The sequence below is a fragment of the Styela clava genome, chromosome 15, assembly GCF_964204865.1.
Source record: "Styela clava chromosome 15, kaStyClav1.hap1.2, whole genome shotgun sequence".
NCBI lineage: Eukaryota > Metazoa > Chordata > Ascidiacea > Stolidobranchia > Styelidae > Styela > Styela clava.
The window spans coordinates 7,615,030-7,628,691 of record NC_135264.1 but is presented as its reverse complement, the minus strand read 5'-3'; the positions used below and the strand labels follow the sequence as shown (position 1 = coordinate 7,628,691).

The window sequence follows — 13,662 nt, the reverse complement described above, 5'->3', positions numbered from 1 at the left end:
ACTTTATCGCCTACAATCATACCACGTTGAATGCACCCGATCTCGTTCGATCTCGGAAGTTAAGCAATGTCGGGCTCGATTAGTACTTGCATGGGTGACCGGCTGGGAATACCGAGTGTCGTAGGCTTTTCGTCGCCGTTTCCTTCGATTTTGCTCTGTTTTCCAACAACTGCGAAATACAAATAGCCGAATAGACTACTACTTTATCGCCTACAACCATACCACGTTGAATGCACCCGATCTCGTTCGATCTCGGAAGTTAAGCAATGTCGGGCTCGGTTAGTACTTGCATGGGTGACCGGCTGGGAATACCGAGTGTCGTAGGCTTTTTGTCGCCGTTTCATTCGATTTTGCTCTGTTTTCCAACAACTGCGAAATACAAATAGCCGAATAGACTACTACTTTATCGCCTACAACCATACCACGTTGAATGCACCCGATCTCGTTCGATCTCGGAAGTTAAGCAATGTCGGGCTCGGTTAGTACTTGCGTGGGTGACCGGCTGGGAATACCGTGTGTCGTAGGCTTTCCGTCGCCGTTTCATTCAATTTTGCTCTGTTTTCCAACAACTGCGAAATACAAATAGCCGAATAGACTACTACTTTATCGCCTACAACCATACCACGTTGAATGCACCCGATCTCGTTCGATCTCGGAAGTTAAGCAATGTCGGGCTCGGTTAGTACTTGCATGGGTGACAGGCTGGGAATACCGAGTGTCGTAGGCTTTTCGTCGCCGTTTCCTTCGATTTTGCTCTGTTTTCCAACAACTGCGAAATACAAATAGCCGAATAGACTACTACTTTATCGCCTACAACCATACCACGTTGAATGCACCCGATCTCGTTCGATCTCGGAAGTTAAGCAATGTCGGGCTCGGTTAGTACTTGCATGGGTGACCGGCTGGGAATACCGAGTGTCGTAGGCTTTTTGTCGCCGTTTCATTCGATTTTGCTCTGTTTTCCAACAACTGCGAAATACAAATAGCCGAATAGACTACTACTTTATCGCCTACAACCATACCACGTTGAATGCACCCGATCTCGTTCGATCTCGGAAGTTAAGCAATGTCGGGCTCGGTTAGTACTTGCGTGGGTGACCGGCTGGGAATACCGTGTGTCGTAGGCTTTCCGTCGCCGTTTCATTCAATTTTGCTCTGTTTTCCAACAACTGCGAAATACAAATAGCCGAATAGACTACTACTTTATCGCCTACAACCATACCACGTTGAATGCACCCGATCTCGTTCGATCTCGGAAGTTAAGCAATGTCGGGCTCGGTTAGTACTTGCATGGGTGACAGGCTGGGAATACCGAGTGTCGTAAGCTTTTCGTCGTCGTTTCATTCAATTTTGCTCTGTTTTCCAACAACTGCGAAATACAAATAGCCGAATAGACTACTACTTTATCGCCTACAACTATACCACGTTGAATGCTCCCGATCTTGTTCGATCTCGGAAGTTAAGCAATGTCGGGCTTGGTTAGTACTTGCATGGGTGACCGGCTGGGAATACCGAGTGTCGTAGGCTTTTCGTCGCCGTTTCATTCGATTTTGCTCTGTTTTCCAACAACTGCGAAATACAAATAGCCGAATAGACTACTACTTTATCGCCTACAACCATACCACGTTGAATGCACTCGATCTCGGGAGTTAAGCATTGTCGGGCTCGGTTAGTACTTGCATGGGTGACCGGCTGGGAATACCGACTGTCGTAGGCTTCTTGTCGCCGTTTCATTCGATTTTGCTCTGTTTTCCAACAACTGCGAAATACAAATAGCCGAATAGACTACTACTTTATCGCCTACAACCATACCACGTTGAATGCACCCGTTATCGTTCGATCTCGGAAGTTAAGCAATGTCAGGCTCGGTTAGTACTTGCATGGGTGACCGGCTGGGAATACCGAGTGTCGCAGGCTTATCGTCGCCATTTCATTCGATTTTGCTCTGTTTTCCAACAACTGCGAAATACAAATAGCCGAATAGACTACTACTTTATCGCCTACAACCATACCACGTTGAATGCACCCGATCTCGTTCGATCTCGGAAGTTAAGCAATGTCGGGCTCGGTTAGTACTTGCGTGGGTGACCGGCTGGGAATACCGTGTGTCGTAGGCTTTTCGTCGCCGTTTCATTCAATTTTGCTCTGTTTTCCAACAACTGCGAAATACAAATAGCCGAATAGACTACTACTTTATCGCCTACAACCATACCACGTTGAATGCACCCGATCTCGTTCGATCTCGGAAGTTAAGCAATGTCGGGCTCGGTTAGTACTTGCATGGGTGACAGGCTGGGAATACCGAGTGTCGTAGGCTTCTTGTCGCCGTTTCATTCGATTTTGCTCTGTTTTCCAACAACTGCGAAATACAAATAGCCGAATAGACTACTACTTTATCGCCTACAACCATACCACGTTGAATGCACCCGTTATCGTTCGATCTCGGAAGTTAAGCAATGTCAGGCTCGGTTAGTACTTGCATGGGTGACCGGCTGGGAATACCGAGTGTCGCAGGCTTATCGTCGCCATTTCATTCGATTTTGCTCTGTTTTCCAACAACTGCGAAATACAAATAGCCGAATAGACTACTACTTTATCGCCTACAACCATACCACGTTGAATGCACCCGATCTCGTTCGATCTCGGAAGTTAAGCAATGTCGGGCTCGGTTAGTACTTGCGTGGGTGACCGGCTGGGAATACCGTGTGTCGTAGGCTTTTCGTCGCCGTTTCATTCAATTTTGCTCTGTTTTCCAACAACTGCGAAATACAAATAGCCGAATAGACTACTACTTTATCGCCTACAACCATACCACGTTGAATGCACCCGATCTCGTTCGATCTCGGAAGTTAAGCAATGTCGGGCTCGGTTAGTACTTGCATGGGTAACCGGGTCGCCGTTTCATTCGATTTTGCTCTGTTTTCCAACAACTGCGAAATACAAATAGCCGAATAGACTACTACTTTATCGCCTACAACCATACCACGTTGAATGCACCCGATCTCGTTCGATCTCGGAAGTTAAGCAATGTCGGGCTCGGTTAGTACTTGCATGGGTGACCGGCTGGGAATACCGAGTGTCGTAGGCTTTTCGTCGCCGTTTCATTCGATTTTGCTCTGTTTTCCAACAACTGCGAAATACAAATAGCCGAATAGACTACTACTTTATCGCCTACAACCATACCACGTTGAATGCACCCGATCTCGTTCGATCCCGGAAGTTAAGCAATGTCAGGCTCGGTTAGTACTTGCATGGGTGACCGGCTGGGAATACCGAGTGTCGCAGGCTTTTCGTCGCCGTTTCATTCGATTTTGCTCTGTTTTCCAACAACTGCGAAATACAAATAGCCGAATAGACTACTACTTTATGGCCTACAACCATACCACGTTGAATGCACCCGATCTCGTTCGATCTCGGAAGTTAAGCAATGTCGGGCTCGGTTAGTACTTGCATGGGTGACCGGCTGGGAATACCGAGTGTCGTAGGCTTTTCGTCGCCGTTTCATTCGATTTTGCTCTGTTTTCCAACAACTGCGAAATACAAATAGCCGAATAGACTACTACTTTATCGCCTACAACCATACCACGTTGAATGCACCCGATCTCGTTCGATCTCGGAAGTTAAGCAATGTCGGGCTCGGTTAGTACTTGCATGGGTGACCGGCTGGGAATACCGAGTGTCGTAGGCTTTTTGTCGCCGTTTCATTCGATTTTGCTCTGTTTTCCAACAACTGCGAAATACAAATAGCCGAATAGACTACTACTTTATCGCCTACAACCATACCACGTTGAATGCACCCGATCTCGTTCGATCTCGGAAGTTGAGCAATGTCGGGCTCGGTTAGTACTTGCATGGGTGACCGGCTGGGAATACCGAGTGTCGTAGGCTTTTCGTCGCCGTTTCATTCGATTTTGCTCTGTTTTCAACAACTGCGAAATACAAATAGCCGAATACACTACTACTTTATCGCCTACTACCATACCACGTTGAATGCACCCGTTATAGTTCGATCTTGGAAGTTAAGCAATGTCGGGCTCGGTTAGTACTTGCATGGGTGACCGGCTGGGAATACCGAGTGTCGTAGGCTTTTCGTCGCCGTTTCATTCGATTTTGCTCTGTTTTCCAACAACTGCGAAATACAAATAGCCGAATAGACTACTACTTTATCGCCTACAACCATACCACGTTGAATGCACCCGATCTCGTTCGATCTCGGAAGTTAAGCAATGTCGGGCTCGGTTAGTACTTGCATGGGTGACCTGCTGGGAATACCGAATGTCGTAGGCTTTTCGCCGCCGTTTCATTCGATTTTGCTCTGTTTTCCAACAACTGCGAAATACAAATAGCCGAATAGACTACTACTTTATCGCCTACAACCATACCACGTTGAATGCACTCGATCTCGGAAGTTAAGCAATGTCGGGCTCGGTTAGTACTTGCATGGGTGACCGGCTGGGAATACCGAGTGTCGTAGGCTTTTTGTCGCCGTTTCATTCGATTTTGCTCTGTTTTCCAACAACTGCGAAATACAAATAGCCGAATAGACTACTACTTTATCGCCTACAATCATACCACGTTGAATGCACCCGATCTCGTTCGATCTCGGAAGTTAAGCAATGTCGGGCTCGATTAGTACTTGCATGGGTGACCGGCTGGGAATACCGAGTGTCGTAGGCTTTTCGTCGCCGTTTCCTTCGATTTTGCTCTGTTTTCCAACAACTGCGAAATACAAATAGCCGAATAGACTACTACTTTATCGCCTACAACCATACCACGTTGAATGCACCCGATCTCGTTCGATCTCGGAAGTTAAGCAATGTCGGGCTCGGTTAGTACTTGCATGGGTGACCGGCTGGGAATACCGAGTGTCGTAGGCTTTTTGTCGCCGTTTCACTCGATTTTGCTCTGTTTTCCAACAACTGCGAAATACAAATAGCCGAATACACTACTACTTTATCGCCTACAACCATACCACGTTGAATGCACCGGTTATCGTTCGATCTCGGAAGTTAAGCAATGTCGGGCTCGGTTAGTACTTGCATGGGTGACCGGCTGGGAATACCGAGTGTCGTAGGCTTTTCGTCGCCGTTTCATTCGATTTTGCTCTGTTTTCCAACAACTGCGAAATACAAATAGCCGAATAGACTACTACTTTATCGCCTACAACCATACCACGTTGAATGCACCCGATCTCGTTCGATCTCGGAAGTTAAGCAATGTCGGGCTCGGTTAGTACTTGCATGGGTGACCTGCTGGGAATACCGAGTGTCGTAGGCTTTTCGCCGCCGTTTCATTCGATTTTGCTCTGTTTTCCAACAACTGCAAAATACAAATAGCCGAATAGACTACTACTTTATCGCCTACAACCATACCACGTTGAATGCACTCGATCTCGGAAGTTAAGCAATGTCGTGCTCGGTTAGTACTTGCATGGGTGACCGGCTGGGAATACCGAGTGTCGTAGGCTTTTTGTCGCCGTTTCATTCGATTTTGCTCTGTTTTCCAACAACTGCGAAATACAAATAGCCGAATAGACTACTACTTTATTGCCTACAACCATACCACGTTGAATGCACCCGTTATCGTTCGATCTCGGAAGTTAAGCAATGTCAGGCTCGGTTAGTACTTGCATGGGTGACCGGCTGGGAATACCTAGTGTCGTAGGCTTTTCGTCGCCGTTTCATTCGATTTTGCTCTGTTTTCCAACAACTGCGAAATACAAATAGCCGAATAGACTACTACTTTATCGCCTACAACCATACCACGTTGAATGCACCCGATCTCGTTCGATCTCGGAAGTTAAGCAATGTCGGGCTCGGTTAGTACTTGCATGGGTGACCGGCTGGGAATACCGAGTGTCGTAGGCTTTTCGTCGCCGTTTCATTCGATTTTGCTCTGTTTTCCAACAACTGCGAAATACAAATAGCCGAATAGACTACTACTTTATCGCCTACAACCATACCACGTTGAATGCACCCGATCTCGTTCGATCTCGGAAGTTAAGCAATGTCGGGCTCGGTTAGTACTTGCATGGGTGACCGGCTGGGAATACCGAGTGTCGTAGGCTTTTTGTCGCCGTTTCATTCGATTTTGCTCTGTTTTCCAACAACTGCGAAATACAAATAGCCGAATAGACTACTACTTTATCGCCTACAACCATACCACGTTGAATGCACCCGATCTCGTTCGATCTCGGAAGTTAAGCAATGTCGGGCTCGGTTAGTACTTGCATGGGTGACCGGCTGGGAATACCGAGTGTCGTAGGCTTTTCGTCGCCGTTTCATTCGATTTTGCTCTGTTTTCCAACAACTGCGAAATACAAATAGCCGAATAGACTACTACTTTCTCGCCTACAACCATACCACGTTGAATGCACCCGATCTCGTTCGATCTCGGAAGTTAAGCAATGTCGGGCTCGGTTAGTACTTGCATGGGTGACCGGCTGGGAATACCGAGTGTCGTAGGCTTTTTGTCGCCGTTTCATTCGATTTTGCTCTGTTTTCGAACAACTGCAAAATACAAATAGCCGAATAGACTACTACTTTATCGCCTACAACCATACCACGTTGAATGCACCCGATCTCGTTCGATCTCGGAAGTTAAGCAATGTCGGGCTCGGTTAGTACTTGCATGGGTGACCGGCTGGGAATACCGAGTGTCGTAGGCTTTTCGCCGCCGTTTCATTCGATTTTGCTCTGTTTTCCAACAACTGCGAAATACAAATAGCCGAATAGACTACTACTTTATCGCCTACAACCATACCACCTTGAATGCACCCGATCTCGTTCGATCTCGGAAGTTAAGCAATGTCGGGCTCGGTTAGTACTTGCATGGGTGACCGGCTGGGAATACCGAGTGTCGTAGGCTTTTTGTCGCCGTTTCATTCGATTTTGCTCTGTTTTCCAACAACTGCGAAATACAAATAGCCGAATACACTACTACTTTATCGCCTACAACCATACCACGTTGAATGCACCCGTTATCGTTCGATCTCGGAAGTTAAGCAATGTCGGGCTCGGTTAGTACTTGCATTAGTGACCGGCTGGGAATACCGAGTGTCGTAGGCTTTTCGTCGCCGTTTCATTCGATTTTGCTCTGTTTTCCAACAACTGCGAAATACAAATAGCCGAATAGACTACTACTTTATCGCCTACAACCAAACCACGTTGAATGCACCCGATCTCGTTCGATCTCGGAAGTTAAGCAATGTCGGGCTCGGTTAGTACTTGCATGGGTGACCTGCTGGGAATACCGAGTGTCGTAGGCTTTTCGTCGCCGTTTCATTCGATTTTGCTCTGTTTTCCAACAACTGCGAAATACAAATAGCCGAATAGACTACTACTTTATCGCCTACAACCATACCACGTTGAATGCACTCGATCTCGGAAGTTAAGCATTGTCGGGCTCGGTTAGTACTTGCATGGGTGACCGGCTGGGAATACCGAGTGTCGTAGGCTTCTTGTCGCCGTTTCATTCGATTTTGCTCTGTTTTCCAACAACTGCGAAATACAAATAGCCGAATAGACTACTACTTTATCGCCTACAACCATACCACGTTGAATGCACCCGTTATCGTTCGATCTCGGAAGTTAAGCAATGTCAGGCTCGGTTAGTACTTGCATGGGTGACCGGCTGGGAATACCGAGTGTCGCAGGCTTTTCGTCGCCGTTTCATTCGATTTTGCTCTGTTTTCCAACAACTGCGAAATACAAATAGCCGAATAGACTACTACTTTATCGCCTACAACCATACCACGTTGAATGCACCCGATCTCGTTCGATCTCGGAAGTTAAGCAATGTCGGGCTCGGTTAGTACTTGCATGGGTGACCGGCTGGGAATACCGAGTGTCTTAGGCTTTTCGTCGCCGTTTCATTCGATTTTGCTCTGTTTTCCAACAACTGCGAAATACAAATAGCCGAATAGACTACTACTTTATCGCCTACAACCATACCACGTTGAATGCACCCGATCTCGTTCGATCTCGGAAGTTAAGCAATGTCGGGCTCGGTTAGTACTTGCATGGGTGACCGGCTGGGAATACCGAGTGTCGTAGGCTTTTTGTCGCCGTTTCATTCGATTTTGCTCTGTTTTCCAACAACTGCGAAATACAAATAGCCGAATAGACTACTACTTTATCGCCTACAACCATACCACGTTGAATGCACCCGATCTGGTTCGATCTCGGAAGTTAAGCAATGTCGGGCTCGGTTAGTACTTGCATGGGTGACCGGCTGGGAATACCGAGTGTCGTAGGCTTTTCGTCGCCGTTTCATTCGATTTTGCTCTGTTTTCCAACAACTGCGAAATACAAATAGCCGAATAGATTACTACTTTATCGCCTACAACCATACCACGTTGAATGCACCCGATCTCGTTCGATCTCGGAAGTTAAGCAATGTCGGGCTCGGTTAGTACTTGCATGGGTGACCTGCTGGGAATACCGAGTGTCGTAGGCTTTTTGTCGCCGTTTCACTCGATTTTGCTCTGTTTTCAACAACTGCGAAATACAAATAGCCGAATACACTACTACTTTATCGCCTACAACCATACCACGTTGAATGCACCCGTTATAGTTCGATCTCGGAAGTTAAGCAATGTCGGGCTCGGTTAGTACTTGCATGGGTGACCGGCTGGGAATACCGAGTGTCGTAGGCTTTTCGTCGCCGTTTCATTCGATTTTGCTCTGTTTTCCAACAACTGCGAAATACAAATAGCCGAATAGACTACTACTTTATCGCCTACAACCATACCACGTTGAATGCACCCGATCTCGTTCGATCTCGGAAGTTAAGCAATGTCGGGCTCGGTTAGTACTTGCATGGGTGACCTGCTGGGAATACCGAATGTCGTAGGCTTTTCGCCGCCGTTTCATTCGATTTTGCTCTGTTTTCCAACAACTGCGAAATACAAATAGCCGAATAGACTACTACTTTATCGCCTACAACCATACCACGTTGAATGCACTCGATCTCGAAAGTTAAGCAATGTCGGGCTCGGTTAGTACTTGCATGGGTGACCGGCTGGGAATACCGAGTGTCGTAGGCTTTTTGTCGCCGTTTCATTCGATTTTGCTCTGTTTTCCAACAACTGCGAAATACAAATAGCCGAATAGACTACTACTTTATCGCCTACAATCATACCACGTTGAATGCACCCGATCTCGTTCGATCTCGGAAGTTAAGCAATGTCGGGCTCAATTAGCACTTGCATGGGTGACCGGCTGGGAATACCGAGTGTCGTAGGCTTTTCGTCGCCGTTTCCTTCGATTTTGCTCTGTTTTCCAACAACTGCAAAATACAAATAGCCGAATACACTACTACTTTATCGCCTACAACCATACCACGTTGAATGCACCCGATCTCGTTCGATCTCGGAAGTTAAGCAATGTCGGGCTCGGTTAGTACTTGCATGGGTGACCGGCTGGGAATACCGAGTGTCGTAGGCTTTTTGTCGCCGTTTCACTCGATTTTGCTCTGTTTTCCAACAACTGCGAAATACAAATAGCCGAATACACTACTACTTTATCGCCTACAACCATACCACGTTGAATGCACCCGATCTCGTTCGATCTCGGAAGTTAAGCAATGTCGGGCTCGGTTAGTACTTGCATGGGTGACCGGCTGGGAATACCGAGTGTCGTAGGCTTTTCGTCGCCGTTTCATTCGATTTTGCTCTGTTTTCCAACAACTGCGAAATACAAATAGCCGAATAGACTACTACTTTATCGCCTACAACCATACCACGTTGAATGCACCCGATCTCGTTCGATCCCGGAAGTTAAGCAATGTCAGGCTCGGTTAGTACTTGCATGGGTGACCGGCTGGGAATACCGAGTGTCGCAGGCTTTTCGTCGCCGTTTCATTCGATTTTGCTCTGTTTTCCAACAACTGCGAAATACAAATAGCCGAATAGACTACTACTTTATGGCCTAAAACCATACCACGTTGAATGCACCCGATCTCGTTCGATCTCGGAAGTTAAGCAATGTCGGGCTCGGTTAGTACTTGCATGGGTGACCGGCTGGGAATACCGAGTGTCGTAGGCTTTTCGTCGCCGTTTCATTCGATTTTGCTCTGTTTTCCAACAACTGCGAAATACAAATAGCCGAATAGACTACTACTTTATCGCCTACAACCATACCACGTTGAATGCACCCGATCTCGTTCGATCTCGGAAGTTAAGCAATGTCGGGCTCGGTTAGTACTTGCATGGGTGACCGGCTGGGAATACCGAGTGTCGTAGGCTTTTTGTCGCCGTTTCATTCGATTTTGCTCTGTTTTCCAACAACTGCGAAATACAAATAGCCGAATAGACTACTACTTTATCGCCTACAACCATACCACGTTGAATGCACCCGATCTCGTTCGATCTCGGAAGTTGAGCAATGTCGGGCTCGGTTAGTACTTGCATGGGTGACCGGCTGGGAATACCGAGTGTCGTAGGCTTTTCGTCGCCGTTTCATTCGATTTTGCTCTGTTTTCCAACAACTGCGAAATACAAATAGCCGAATAGATTACTACTTTATCGCCTACAACCATACCACGTTGAATGCACCCGATCTCGTTCGATCTCGGAAGTTAAAGCAATGTCGGTCTCGGTTAGTACTTGCATGGGTGACCGGCTGGGAATACCGAGTGTCGTAGGCTTTTTGTCGCCGTTTCACTCGATTTTGCTCTGTTTTCAACAACTGCGAAATACAAATAGCCGAATACACTACTACTTTATCGCCTACTACCATACCACGTTGAATGCACCCGTTATAGTTCGATCTTGGAAGTTAAGCAATGTCGGGCTCGGTTAGTACTTGCATGGGTGACCGGCTGGGAATACCGAGTGTCGTAGGCTTTTCGTCGCCGTTTCATTCGATTTTGCTCTGTTTTCCAACAACTGCGAAATACAAATAGCCGAATAGACTACTACTTTATCGCCTACAACCATACCACGTTGAATGCACCCGATCTCGTTCGATCTCGGAAGTTAAGCAATGTCGGGCTCGGTTAGTACTTGCATGGGTGACCTGCTGGGAATACCGAATGTCGTAGGCTTTTCGCCGCCGTTTCATTCGATTTTGCTCTGTTTTCCAACAACTGCGAAATACAAATAGCCGAATAGACTACTACTTTATCGCCTACAACCATACCACGTTGAATGCACTCGATCTCGGAAGTTAAGCAATGTCGGGCTCGGTTAGTACTTGCATGGGTGACCGGCTGGGAATACCTAGTGTCGTAGGCTTTTCGTCGCCGTTCCATTCGATTTTGCTCTGTTTTCCAACAACTGCGAAATACAAATAGCCGAATAGACTACTACTTTATCGCCTACAACCATACCACGTTGAATGCACCCGATCTCGTTCGATCTCGGAAGTTAAGCAATGTCGGGCTCGGTTAGTACTTGCATGGGTGACCGGCTGGGAATACCGAGTGTCGTAGGCTTTTCGTCGCCGTTTCATTCGATTTTGCTCTGTTTTCCAACAACTGCGAAATACAAATAGCCGAATAGACTACTACTTTATCGCCTACAACCATACCACGTTGAATGCACCCGATCTCGTTCGATCTCGGAAGTTAAGCAATGTCGGGCTCGGTTAGTACTTGCATGGGTGACCGGCTGGGAATACCGAGTGTCGTAGGCTTTTTGTCGCCGTTTCACTCGATTTTGCTCTGTTTTCCAACAACTGCGAAATACAAATAGCCGAATACACTACTACTTTATCGCCTACAACCATACCACGTTGAATGCACCGGTTATCGTTCGATCTCGGAAGTTAAGCAATGTCGGGCTCGGTTAGTACTTGCATGGGTGACCGGCTGGGAATACCGAGTGTCGTAGGCTTTTCGTCGCCGTTTCATTCGATTTTGCTCTGTTTTCCAACAACTGCGAAATACAAATAGCCGAATAGACTACTACTTTATCGCCTACAACCATACCACGTTGAATGCACCCGATCTCGTTCGATCTCGGAAGTTAAGCAATGTCGGGCTCGGTTAGTACTTGCATGGGTGACCTGCTGGGAATACCGAGTGTCGTAGGCTTTTCGCCGCCGTTTCATTCGATTTTGCTCTGTTTTCCAACAACTGCAAAATACAAATAGCCGAATAGACTACTACTTTATCGCCTACAACCATACCACGTTGAATGCACTCGATCTCGGAAGTTAAGCAATGTCGTGCTCGGTTAGTACTTGCATGGGTGACCGGCTGGGAATACCGAGTGTCGTAGGCTTTTTGTCGCCGTTTCATTCGATTTTGCTCTGTTTTCCAACAACTGCGAAATACAAATAGCCGAATAGACTACTACTTTATTGCCTACAACCATACCACGTTGAATGCACCCGTTATCGTTCGATCTCGGAAGTTAAGCAATGTCAGGCTCGGTTAGTACTTGCATGGGTGACCGGCTGGGAATACCTAGTGTCGTAGGCTTTTCGTCGCCGTTTCATTCGATTTTGCTCTGTTTTCCAACAACTGCGAAATACAAATAGCCGAATAGACTACTACTTTATCGCCTACAACCATACCACGTTGAATGCACCCGATCTCGTTCGATCTCGGAAGTTAAGCAATGTCGGGCTCGGTTAGTACTTGCATGGGTGACCGGCTGGGAATACCGAGTGTCGTAGGCTTTTCGTCGCCGTTTCATTCGATTTTGCTCTGTTTTCCAACAACTGCGAAATACAAATAGCCGAATAGACTACTACTTTATCGCCTACAACCATACCACGTTGAATGCACCCGATCTCGTTCGATCTCGGAAGTTAAGCAATGTCGGGCTCGGTTAGTACTTGCATGGGTGACCGGCTGGGAATACCGAGTGTCGTAGGCTTTTTGTCGCCGTTTCATTCGATTTTGCTCTGTTTTCCAACAACTGCGAAATACAAATAGCCGAATAGACTACTACTTTATCGCCTACAACCATACCACGTTGAATGCACCCGATCTCGTTCGATCTCGGAAGTTAAGCAATGTCGGGCTCGGTTAGTACTTGCATGGGTGACCGGCTGGGAATACCGAGTGTCGTAGGCTTTTCGTCGCCGTTTCATTCGATTTTGCTCTGTTTTCCAACAACTGCGAAATACAAATAGCCGAATAGACTACTACTTTCTCGCCTACAACCATACCACGTTGAATGCACCCGATCTCGTTCGATCTCGGAAGTTAAGCAATGTCGGGCTCGGTTAGTACTTGCATGGGTGACCGGCTGGGAATACCGAGTGTCGTAGGCTTTTTGTCGCCGTTTCATTCGATTTTGCTCTGTTTTCGAACAACTGCAAAATACAAATAGCCGAATAGACTACTACTTTATCGCCTACAACCATACCACGTTGAATGCACCCGATCTCGTTCGATCTCGGAAGTTAAGCAATGTCGGGCTCGGTTAGTACTTGCATGGGTGACCGGCTGGGAATACCGAGTGTCGTAGGCTTTTCGCCGCCGTTTCATTCGATTTTGCTCTGTTTTCCAACAACTGCGAAATACAAATAGCCGAATAGACTACTACTTTATCGCCTACAACCATACCACCTTGAATGCACCCGATCTCGTTCGATCTCGGAAGTTAAGCAATGTCGGGCTCGGTTAGTACTTGCATGGGTGACCGGCTGGGAATACCGAGTGTCGTAGGCTTTTTGTCGCCGTTTCATTCGATTTTGCTCTGTTTTC

General features: G+C 47.0%; 45 non-coding genes and 23 pseudogenes across 45 annotated transcripts; all 68 read left to right on the top strand.

Annotated features, from left to right (window-relative positions):
- The first annotated feature begins 8 nt into the window (after positions 1 to 8).
- On the top strand, positions 9 to 127 carry LOC144414820 (5S ribosomal RNA). Its single transcript, XR_013470710.1, has one exon. It is a non-coding gene; the product is annotated as a 5S ribosomal RNA (ribosomal RNA).
- An 81-nt stretch (positions 128 to 208) lies between these two features.
- LOC144413048 (5S ribosomal RNA) lies at positions 209 to 327 on the top strand. Its single transcript, XR_013469137.1, has one exon. It is a non-coding gene; the product is annotated as a 5S ribosomal RNA (ribosomal RNA).
- Positions 328 to 408: 81 nt separating this feature from the next.
- On the top strand, positions 409 to 527 carry LOC144415731 (5S ribosomal RNA). The gene has a single exon (XR_013471624.1). It is a non-coding gene; the product is annotated as a 5S ribosomal RNA (ribosomal RNA).
- Positions 528 to 608: 81 nt separating this feature from the next.
- On the top strand, positions 609 to 727 carry LOC144416925 (5S ribosomal RNA). Its single transcript, XR_013472817.1, has one exon. It is a non-coding gene; the product is annotated as a 5S ribosomal RNA (ribosomal RNA).
- An 81-nt stretch (positions 728 to 808) lies between these two features.
- On the top strand, positions 809 to 927 carry LOC144413037 (5S ribosomal RNA). The gene has a single exon (XR_013469136.1). It is a non-coding gene; the product is annotated as a 5S ribosomal RNA (ribosomal RNA).
- An 81-nt stretch (positions 928 to 1,008) lies between these two features.
- Positions 1,009 to 1,127, top strand: LOC144415730 (5S ribosomal RNA). The gene has a single exon (XR_013471623.1). It is a non-coding gene; the product is annotated as a 5S ribosomal RNA (ribosomal RNA).
- An 81-nt stretch (positions 1,128 to 1,208) lies between these two features.
- LOC144417688 (5S ribosomal RNA) lies at positions 1,209 to 1,327 on the top strand (annotated as a pseudogene).
- Positions 1,328 to 1,408: 81 nt separating this feature from the next.
- On the top strand, positions 1,409 to 1,527 carry LOC144416999 (5S ribosomal RNA). Its single transcript, XR_013472891.1, has one exon. It is a non-coding gene; the product is annotated as a 5S ribosomal RNA (ribosomal RNA).
- An 81-nt stretch (positions 1,528 to 1,608) lies between these two features.
- On the top strand, positions 1,609 to 1,717 carry LOC144413097 (5S ribosomal RNA; annotated as a pseudogene).
- Positions 1,718 to 1,798: 81 nt separating this feature from the next.
- Positions 1,799 to 1,917, top strand: LOC144412645 (5S ribosomal RNA; annotated as a pseudogene).
- Positions 1,918 to 1,998: 81 nt separating this feature from the next.
- LOC144415728 (5S ribosomal RNA) lies at positions 1,999 to 2,117 on the top strand. Its single transcript, XR_013471621.1, has one exon. It is a non-coding gene; the product is annotated as a 5S ribosomal RNA (ribosomal RNA).
- An 81-nt stretch (positions 2,118 to 2,198) lies between these two features.
- Positions 2,199 to 2,317, top strand: LOC144416924 (5S ribosomal RNA). The gene has a single exon (XR_013472816.1). It is a non-coding gene; the product is annotated as a 5S ribosomal RNA (ribosomal RNA).
- Positions 2,318 to 2,398: 81 nt separating this feature from the next.
- LOC144412644 (5S ribosomal RNA) lies at positions 2,399 to 2,517 on the top strand (annotated as a pseudogene).
- Positions 2,518 to 2,598: 81 nt separating this feature from the next.
- On the top strand, positions 2,599 to 2,717 carry LOC144415727 (5S ribosomal RNA). Its single transcript, XR_013471620.1, has one exon. It is a non-coding gene; the product is annotated as a 5S ribosomal RNA (ribosomal RNA).
- A 252-nt stretch (positions 2,718 to 2,969) lies between these two features.
- On the top strand, positions 2,970 to 3,088 carry LOC144413026 (5S ribosomal RNA). Its single transcript, XR_013469135.1, has one exon. It is a non-coding gene; the product is annotated as a 5S ribosomal RNA (ribosomal RNA).
- An 81-nt stretch (positions 3,089 to 3,169) lies between these two features.
- LOC144418263 (5S ribosomal RNA) lies at positions 3,170 to 3,288 on the top strand (annotated as a pseudogene).
- An 81-nt stretch (positions 3,289 to 3,369) lies between these two features.
- LOC144413015 (5S ribosomal RNA) lies at positions 3,370 to 3,488 on the top strand. Its single transcript, XR_013469134.1, has one exon. It is a non-coding gene; the product is annotated as a 5S ribosomal RNA (ribosomal RNA).
- An 81-nt stretch (positions 3,489 to 3,569) lies between these two features.
- Positions 3,570 to 3,688, top strand: LOC144413004 (5S ribosomal RNA). Its single transcript, XR_013469133.1, has one exon. It is a non-coding gene; the product is annotated as a 5S ribosomal RNA (ribosomal RNA).
- Positions 3,689 to 3,769: 81 nt separating this feature from the next.
- Positions 3,770 to 3,888, top strand: LOC144416231 (5S ribosomal RNA). Its single transcript, XR_013472125.1, has one exon. It is a non-coding gene; the product is annotated as a 5S ribosomal RNA (ribosomal RNA).
- Positions 3,889 to 3,968: 80 nt separating this feature from the next.
- On the top strand, positions 3,969 to 4,087 carry LOC144412721 (5S ribosomal RNA; annotated as a pseudogene).
- An 81-nt stretch (positions 4,088 to 4,168) lies between these two features.
- Positions 4,169 to 4,287, top strand: LOC144415983 (5S ribosomal RNA). Its single transcript, XR_013471877.1, has one exon. It is a non-coding gene; the product is annotated as a 5S ribosomal RNA (ribosomal RNA).
- An 81-nt stretch (positions 4,288 to 4,368) lies between these two features.
- Positions 4,369 to 4,477, top strand: LOC144412336 (5S ribosomal RNA; annotated as a pseudogene).
- An 81-nt stretch (positions 4,478 to 4,558) lies between these two features.
- On the top strand, positions 4,559 to 4,677 carry LOC144414819 (5S ribosomal RNA). The gene has a single exon (XR_013470709.1). It is a non-coding gene; the product is annotated as a 5S ribosomal RNA (ribosomal RNA).
- An 81-nt stretch (positions 4,678 to 4,758) lies between these two features.
- On the top strand, positions 4,759 to 4,877 carry LOC144412993 (5S ribosomal RNA). The gene has a single exon (XR_013469132.1). It is a non-coding gene; the product is annotated as a 5S ribosomal RNA (ribosomal RNA).
- An 81-nt stretch (positions 4,878 to 4,958) lies between these two features.
- Positions 4,959 to 5,077, top strand: LOC144412138 (5S ribosomal RNA; annotated as a pseudogene).
- An 81-nt stretch (positions 5,078 to 5,158) lies between these two features.
- Positions 5,159 to 5,277, top strand: LOC144414476 (5S ribosomal RNA). The gene has a single exon (XR_013470366.1). It is a non-coding gene; the product is annotated as a 5S ribosomal RNA (ribosomal RNA).
- Positions 5,278 to 5,358: 81 nt separating this feature from the next.
- LOC144412964 (5S ribosomal RNA) lies at positions 5,359 to 5,467 on the top strand (annotated as a pseudogene).
- Positions 5,468 to 5,548: 81 nt separating this feature from the next.
- On the top strand, positions 5,549 to 5,667 carry LOC144418373 (5S ribosomal RNA; annotated as a pseudogene).
- Positions 5,668 to 5,748: 81 nt separating this feature from the next.
- Positions 5,749 to 5,867, top strand: LOC144412982 (5S ribosomal RNA). Its single transcript, XR_013469131.1, has one exon. It is a non-coding gene; the product is annotated as a 5S ribosomal RNA (ribosomal RNA).
- Positions 5,868 to 5,948: 81 nt separating this feature from the next.
- On the top strand, positions 5,949 to 6,067 carry LOC144412970 (5S ribosomal RNA). Its single transcript, XR_013469129.1, has one exon. It is a non-coding gene; the product is annotated as a 5S ribosomal RNA (ribosomal RNA).
- An 81-nt stretch (positions 6,068 to 6,148) lies between these two features.
- Positions 6,149 to 6,267, top strand: LOC144412959 (5S ribosomal RNA). Its single transcript, XR_013469128.1, has one exon. It is a non-coding gene; the product is annotated as a 5S ribosomal RNA (ribosomal RNA).
- Positions 6,268 to 6,348: 81 nt separating this feature from the next.
- On the top strand, positions 6,349 to 6,467 carry LOC144412948 (5S ribosomal RNA). Its single transcript, XR_013469127.1, has one exon. It is a non-coding gene; the product is annotated as a 5S ribosomal RNA (ribosomal RNA).
- An 81-nt stretch (positions 6,468 to 6,548) lies between these two features.
- LOC144412937 (5S ribosomal RNA) lies at positions 6,549 to 6,667 on the top strand. The gene has a single exon (XR_013469126.1). It is a non-coding gene; the product is annotated as a 5S ribosomal RNA (ribosomal RNA).
- An 81-nt stretch (positions 6,668 to 6,748) lies between these two features.
- LOC144414784 (5S ribosomal RNA) lies at positions 6,749 to 6,867 on the top strand. Its single transcript, XR_013470675.1, has one exon. It is a non-coding gene; the product is annotated as a 5S ribosomal RNA (ribosomal RNA).
- Positions 6,868 to 6,948: 81 nt separating this feature from the next.
- Positions 6,949 to 7,067, top strand: LOC144412913 (5S ribosomal RNA; annotated as a pseudogene).
- Positions 7,068 to 7,148: 81 nt separating this feature from the next.
- On the top strand, positions 7,149 to 7,267 carry LOC144414839 (5S ribosomal RNA). Its single transcript, XR_013470729.1, has one exon. It is a non-coding gene; the product is annotated as a 5S ribosomal RNA (ribosomal RNA).
- Positions 7,268 to 7,348: 81 nt separating this feature from the next.
- LOC144412716 (5S ribosomal RNA) lies at positions 7,349 to 7,457 on the top strand (annotated as a pseudogene).
- Positions 7,458 to 7,538: 81 nt separating this feature from the next.
- LOC144412643 (5S ribosomal RNA) lies at positions 7,539 to 7,657 on the top strand (annotated as a pseudogene).
- Positions 7,658 to 7,738: 81 nt separating this feature from the next.
- LOC144416553 (5S ribosomal RNA) lies at positions 7,739 to 7,857 on the top strand. Its single transcript, XR_013472446.1, has one exon. It is a non-coding gene; the product is annotated as a 5S ribosomal RNA (ribosomal RNA).
- An 81-nt stretch (positions 7,858 to 7,938) lies between these two features.
- Positions 7,939 to 8,057, top strand: LOC144412926 (5S ribosomal RNA). Its single transcript, XR_013469125.1, has one exon. It is a non-coding gene; the product is annotated as a 5S ribosomal RNA (ribosomal RNA).
- An 81-nt stretch (positions 8,058 to 8,138) lies between these two features.
- Positions 8,139 to 8,257, top strand: LOC144416165 (5S ribosomal RNA). The gene has a single exon (XR_013472059.1). It is a non-coding gene; the product is annotated as a 5S ribosomal RNA (ribosomal RNA).
- An 81-nt stretch (positions 8,258 to 8,338) lies between these two features.
- On the top strand, positions 8,339 to 8,457 carry LOC144414465 (5S ribosomal RNA). Its single transcript, XR_013470355.1, has one exon. It is a non-coding gene; the product is annotated as a 5S ribosomal RNA (ribosomal RNA).
- Positions 8,458 to 8,537: 80 nt separating this feature from the next.
- On the top strand, positions 8,538 to 8,656 carry LOC144412146 (5S ribosomal RNA; annotated as a pseudogene).
- An 81-nt stretch (positions 8,657 to 8,737) lies between these two features.
- Positions 8,738 to 8,856, top strand: LOC144415982 (5S ribosomal RNA). Its single transcript, XR_013471876.1, has one exon. It is a non-coding gene; the product is annotated as a 5S ribosomal RNA (ribosomal RNA).
- An 81-nt stretch (positions 8,857 to 8,937) lies between these two features.
- Positions 8,938 to 9,046, top strand: LOC144412235 (5S ribosomal RNA; annotated as a pseudogene).
- An 81-nt stretch (positions 9,047 to 9,127) lies between these two features.
- LOC144418046 (5S ribosomal RNA) lies at positions 9,128 to 9,246 on the top strand (annotated as a pseudogene).
- An 81-nt stretch (positions 9,247 to 9,327) lies between these two features.
- Positions 9,328 to 9,446, top strand: LOC144412915 (5S ribosomal RNA). Its single transcript, XR_013469124.1, has one exon. It is a non-coding gene; the product is annotated as a 5S ribosomal RNA (ribosomal RNA).
- Positions 9,447 to 9,527: 81 nt separating this feature from the next.
- Positions 9,528 to 9,646, top strand: LOC144412904 (5S ribosomal RNA). The gene has a single exon (XR_013469123.1). It is a non-coding gene; the product is annotated as a 5S ribosomal RNA (ribosomal RNA).
- An 81-nt stretch (positions 9,647 to 9,727) lies between these two features.
- LOC144418262 (5S ribosomal RNA) lies at positions 9,728 to 9,846 on the top strand (annotated as a pseudogene).
- An 81-nt stretch (positions 9,847 to 9,927) lies between these two features.
- Positions 9,928 to 10,046, top strand: LOC144416583 (5S ribosomal RNA). The gene has a single exon (XR_013472476.1). It is a non-coding gene; the product is annotated as a 5S ribosomal RNA (ribosomal RNA).
- An 81-nt stretch (positions 10,047 to 10,127) lies between these two features.
- Positions 10,128 to 10,246, top strand: LOC144412893 (5S ribosomal RNA). Its single transcript, XR_013469122.1, has one exon. It is a non-coding gene; the product is annotated as a 5S ribosomal RNA (ribosomal RNA).
- An 81-nt stretch (positions 10,247 to 10,327) lies between these two features.
- LOC144416230 (5S ribosomal RNA) lies at positions 10,328 to 10,446 on the top strand. The gene has a single exon (XR_013472124.1). It is a non-coding gene; the product is annotated as a 5S ribosomal RNA (ribosomal RNA).
- Positions 10,447 to 10,527: 81 nt separating this feature from the next.
- LOC144417718 (5S ribosomal RNA) lies at positions 10,528 to 10,647 on the top strand (annotated as a pseudogene).
- Positions 10,648 to 10,727: 80 nt separating this feature from the next.
- LOC144412720 (5S ribosomal RNA) lies at positions 10,728 to 10,846 on the top strand (annotated as a pseudogene).
- Positions 10,847 to 10,927: 81 nt separating this feature from the next.
- Positions 10,928 to 11,046, top strand: LOC144415981 (5S ribosomal RNA). Its single transcript, XR_013471875.1, has one exon. It is a non-coding gene; the product is annotated as a 5S ribosomal RNA (ribosomal RNA).
- Positions 11,047 to 11,127: 81 nt separating this feature from the next.
- On the top strand, positions 11,128 to 11,236 carry LOC144412199 (5S ribosomal RNA; annotated as a pseudogene).
- Positions 11,237 to 11,317: 81 nt separating this feature from the next.
- On the top strand, positions 11,318 to 11,436 carry LOC144412882 (5S ribosomal RNA). The gene has a single exon (XR_013469121.1). It is a non-coding gene; the product is annotated as a 5S ribosomal RNA (ribosomal RNA).
- Positions 11,437 to 11,517: 81 nt separating this feature from the next.
- LOC144412871 (5S ribosomal RNA) lies at positions 11,518 to 11,636 on the top strand. Its single transcript, XR_013469120.1, has one exon. It is a non-coding gene; the product is annotated as a 5S ribosomal RNA (ribosomal RNA).
- An 81-nt stretch (positions 11,637 to 11,717) lies between these two features.
- LOC144412137 (5S ribosomal RNA) lies at positions 11,718 to 11,836 on the top strand (annotated as a pseudogene).
- An 81-nt stretch (positions 11,837 to 11,917) lies between these two features.
- On the top strand, positions 11,918 to 12,036 carry LOC144414453 (5S ribosomal RNA). The gene has a single exon (XR_013470343.1). It is a non-coding gene; the product is annotated as a 5S ribosomal RNA (ribosomal RNA).
- Positions 12,037 to 12,117: 81 nt separating this feature from the next.
- LOC144412963 (5S ribosomal RNA) lies at positions 12,118 to 12,226 on the top strand (annotated as a pseudogene).
- An 81-nt stretch (positions 12,227 to 12,307) lies between these two features.
- LOC144418371 (5S ribosomal RNA) lies at positions 12,308 to 12,426 on the top strand (annotated as a pseudogene).
- An 81-nt stretch (positions 12,427 to 12,507) lies between these two features.
- LOC144412859 (5S ribosomal RNA) lies at positions 12,508 to 12,626 on the top strand. The gene has a single exon (XR_013469118.1). It is a non-coding gene; the product is annotated as a 5S ribosomal RNA (ribosomal RNA).
- Positions 12,627 to 12,707: 81 nt separating this feature from the next.
- Positions 12,708 to 12,826, top strand: LOC144412848 (5S ribosomal RNA). Its single transcript, XR_013469117.1, has one exon. It is a non-coding gene; the product is annotated as a 5S ribosomal RNA (ribosomal RNA).
- An 81-nt stretch (positions 12,827 to 12,907) lies between these two features.
- On the top strand, positions 12,908 to 13,026 carry LOC144412837 (5S ribosomal RNA). The gene has a single exon (XR_013469116.1). It is a non-coding gene; the product is annotated as a 5S ribosomal RNA (ribosomal RNA).
- An 81-nt stretch (positions 13,027 to 13,107) lies between these two features.
- LOC144412826 (5S ribosomal RNA) lies at positions 13,108 to 13,226 on the top strand. Its single transcript, XR_013469115.1, has one exon. It is a non-coding gene; the product is annotated as a 5S ribosomal RNA (ribosomal RNA).
- An 81-nt stretch (positions 13,227 to 13,307) lies between these two features.
- Positions 13,308 to 13,426, top strand: LOC144412815 (5S ribosomal RNA). The gene has a single exon (XR_013469114.1). It is a non-coding gene; the product is annotated as a 5S ribosomal RNA (ribosomal RNA).
- An 81-nt stretch (positions 13,427 to 13,507) lies between these two features.
- LOC144414783 (5S ribosomal RNA) lies at positions 13,508 to 13,626 on the top strand. Its single transcript, XR_013470674.1, has one exon. It is a non-coding gene; the product is annotated as a 5S ribosomal RNA (ribosomal RNA).
- Positions 13,627 to 13,662: the final 36 nt, after the last annotated feature.